Below are 4,225 nucleotides of genomic sequence, written 5' to 3' on the forward strand. Positions count from 1 at the left end.
TAAAATATTTTGCTTATATGTATTATACGTTATGTATTTTTGTAAGATCTATTTACATGTTTTCTTTTTTTCAAAGCGCATTTTCTCAAACATCGTCTATTACAATACATTTTCGAAACCTCGCTACATGTCTCGTATCTTGATGAGAAGATATGCATTGACAGCGTACAAATTTCTGGACATTGGGATCTATATCTCATGTGCAAATTGCGATTGATGATAATCGAGGCAATCGCATATTCATACCTCATGCTACTGGAAGACGTTCATCGAGAGAGTGCAGATATCGAGCGATTAATATATCTTATCATCATCACCGATTCAAAATCTAAAGTGAAACTTGTTAAAATATATGATGCGAATAACGTAAAATTAACATTAAATGGCAACATGTTACATGAAATCAACAACTGTGCTTTTCTTATTGGAGCTTGAGCAATGTGTTAAACATGTATTATCTATGAACTGAGTCAATATACACACGATTAGTAAGAAATTCGAATATTTTGCGTCATTTTTAAAATATATATTCTAAATATATTTCTTCTAAAATTATTTTTCGTATCTTCTTCACTTCTTCTTCATATCTTTGTAGTTGAATTAGTCAATAAGAAAGCATGCTTAGCCATTTGTATTACATTGAAAAAGAATATTATTATAATTAGTGTTACTGGTTTATATTATTAAAAATTCATAAAAATATTATAATTAGTTTCTAAGTCGTATCATTAAAAATCGTAAATATCATATCTATTTAATAAAATCGTGCAAAAGAAGAAAAGAAAAGAAAGCGCAAATAATAAATATAGAATTGCAATGGATGGAAGAGAGAGAACATCCTACAATGGATAAGAGAGAGAGAATAGACAACAGTTCAAAGAGAGAATGCAACGGAGAAGAAAGAGAGAAGAAACAAATCCCATCTTCTCTTCTAACACGGACTCCAATGATGCGCTTTCCCCTTCCTCGAATCCCAGCTGTGACTTCGTTCTCTCTGCGCGACACTAGAGCCATCTGCTGATTGCTGTATCCGTGGATTAGAATTCCTATTAAATCCTACTTTTTATTATAATCCTACTTTTATAGTTTGTTAACGGGTGACACTGTATCCGAGAGTGATTACGTACGCAGTGAACGTAGAGATTCTCCATCCAAACACTCGGTGAATATAGCGACTTGTATTTAAAAAAATGTATTGTTGTTGGCCAATATATTTGAGAATTTTCGGGATAGTTGCATCATTAGTTATGGACTCGATTCCGTGTATTATTATACTACCGGATTTTATGTAGGACGATATTGGAACATACTCGCATCAATTTTGAATTTCTTATATTGACATGATTCTATTTATTTATTCATCGAACATGACGGTCTGATTCAATGTTTCAACAGGTACGCGCAAGCCAACAAATATATGCAGTCGTACGATCCATCAACGATGTACCTGATGTCGTCAACAACCTGTACAGCTGGGCAATATGTCAACCATTGCCATATGCCGATTTTTGCTAGCTACATCGACGACGACAATACTACTATATAGACAATTTTGACATTATGAATGTCGCGTTCACCGATGGATTACGTTTTCGAGGTTGATTTGGAGTATCCGCAACATCTCCATGATGCGCATTCCGATCTATCGTTTTGTCCAGTGCGCGAGAAACTACCTGGCAAGCGAGAGGAGAAACTCCTTGCAACATTGTATGATAAAAAGCATTACGTCATACATTATCGCAATCTATAGCAATGTATTCGTCACGGCGTTTCCGCATTACAAAGATCATATATTGCAATTCTCGCAATCTCCATCGCTTCGCGAGTTCAAACTCAATACAAATTTTAGAACTTTAACAAAGAATGAGTTCGAAAAAAACTTATTAATAAACGCGATTTTTAGTAAGATTATGGAAAATAACCATGTTAATGTGCTAATCGTAACGCGTCGGAACGGGAGATACGGTGTAGAGGCAATAATCGCGAAACTAAACTTTCACAGTAGAAGCGTTTTTTTGAGAACCTGGTCGCGATAAAATGCGAAAACTCGAGGTGAAGTTTGACAAATCGATATACGTGGATATATGCATCCTCGATATATATCTAAAACGTGTTTGTATGAATTTCACAACGAGTATATGTTACCGTTCGTTCGTTTATGCGTTCATCATCTCTTTCGAATTTCTCTACGAATCTCACGAGATTTTGCGAATCATTCTTGCCTGTATAAGGCAAATTAACAAAAAGGTTTTATAATCAACTTCCTCTTGGCAAGCGTATAACTACCATATTAAACTTGTGATTCACTATTATACTTCCAAATTCATTATAACTGATTATCCTCACTAGCAATTATTATTATCGTTAACGAGAAGTTGAAACGATCGTGTATCAATAGACTCAATTATGCTATTGTATCTTGTTGATTAGTATCTGACAGATTTCTACTAGAAATAACTTATGAGTTTTGATTTTTATTTCACGATCTACTTGCCTCTTCTAATTTATTCAAATGTGACATTATTTTAGTCATCATTTCCAACATTTTAATTTTCATGTCTGTTGTATTTCGTTCGCTTGAATCTCTGTTTTCAATATTATCATTATTGACTCTATTTATTACTTCAGGTACCCGTTTTCTTAACAACGTTATGCATATTAGTATGTGTATTATTATTATCAATATCAAAATTCATCATATCTTTATCATTAAGAACTTGGAAAGTTTTACTCATACTTGCGTTTGCTTTCTTATTTTGTAATGTTCTTACCTGAACGTGTATGTACTGGTAAATACTGCGTTATTAATTGCTCTGCTTCTGTTAACTTGAACGCTGTTAAATCTATTAGATTTTGATTTAGTAGTTATGGTTTTGCTTTAATTATTAAACGTTTATCAAAACTTTATTTTTTTCACAATTAGCAATTAAATGCAAATATTATTTCTTATTCGTCAATGTAGACATACAAGTTACTTGTTTCTCAGCTTATCGTAAACTCGGCTTTACATATGCTACTTTATATGACTCAAAATATTTCAAAGTTAATTTCATTAATATAGAAAAAAATTTGCCCTGCTCGCGGCCAATTTTAATTTTACTGAGCCGTAGACAATTTTAATTTTAATGAGCACTTTTTACTCACTCTTTCATTCACTACGCGCACTCACTGAATTTACAGTTATTTTATTTTAATTCATTTGTTCACTGAATTTAATTCAATATTAATTGAACCACGACTTTACTGTATGTTAGTAATTATATTGTCTTGTAATTTGCTTCTTTTATGCTTCAGGTGGAATTTAATTTTAAAAATGCGGTGCTTTTATTCAATTGTAGGAAAAGTTTATGTACTTTTGTTAGGTATCAGTATTGACTTGGACTTTAACAGTATAAGCTAAACATGTATCCAGAGATCAAACAAAATATAAAATTAAAGAATATAATCATTAAACATTATATTATTCTGCCTTTAATTCTCGTTCATACTGCTGTAAGCATGCAAATCATGTTAAATACATATAAATGTCACAAAATATGTATTTTGTCATAAATTTCACTTACATTTTCTTCAAATCATTCAAATTATTAGTCTTTAGATTTTAAATCTCTTTTAATCATGAACATTAATCAATTTGTATCACATAATCCTTTTACATTACATATATACTTTCTGTATTTCTTACCTGAATATTTACCATTCAACTTATCTTCCCTTTTACAAAATCTATATTCATTTAATCAATTAAATCTTTATTTTACATAATATATCGAAGGTATAAGAACATATTAATATCTCATTGACCTCAAAGATTCCAACCACAAAATCTGCGATCACACTACAAACTTCTAGCTTGATCGATTTTAATTAGTGCTTTCTCATTACAACTTTCTCATCAAAACTATGTGTAATCCTGTCACGGTCACCAATTTTGCAAATTTAGGCTTTCGCAAATTTATGCGATTTTATAAAGAATGGTATTTCGATTCATCTTGTGGTTATAATTGTACATTAGAATAAATTACTTGGTATCAGTAATTATTCTGATCGCCACTTTGTTTCACCTGTCAACAAGGAAGATATATGCCTTTCATACAGGATTCTTTCAATTAAAGATCCTTCAGGCATCCGTATAATTATAATTACGACTCATGTTGACCAAGGCTATCGAATCTTCGTTATGAAACTTTCCCTCGAAGAGCGATTTAAGAGAAGAAATTTCAAG

At 31.6% G+C, this 4,225-nt stretch overlaps 1 pseudogene; it reads left to right on the top strand.

Moving 5' to 3' along the window:
- The first annotated feature begins 1,357 nt into the window (after positions 1-1,357).
- Positions 1,358-1,750, top strand: LOC105624055 (annotated as a pseudogene).
- Positions 1,751-4,225: the final 2,475 nt, after the last annotated feature.

The sequence above is a fragment of the Atta cephalotes genome (assembly GCF_000143395.1).
Source record: "Atta cephalotes unplaced genomic scaffold scaffold00071, whole genome shotgun sequence".
NCBI classification, from domain to species: domain Eukaryota; kingdom Metazoa; phylum Arthropoda; class Insecta; order Hymenoptera; family Formicidae; genus Atta; species Atta cephalotes.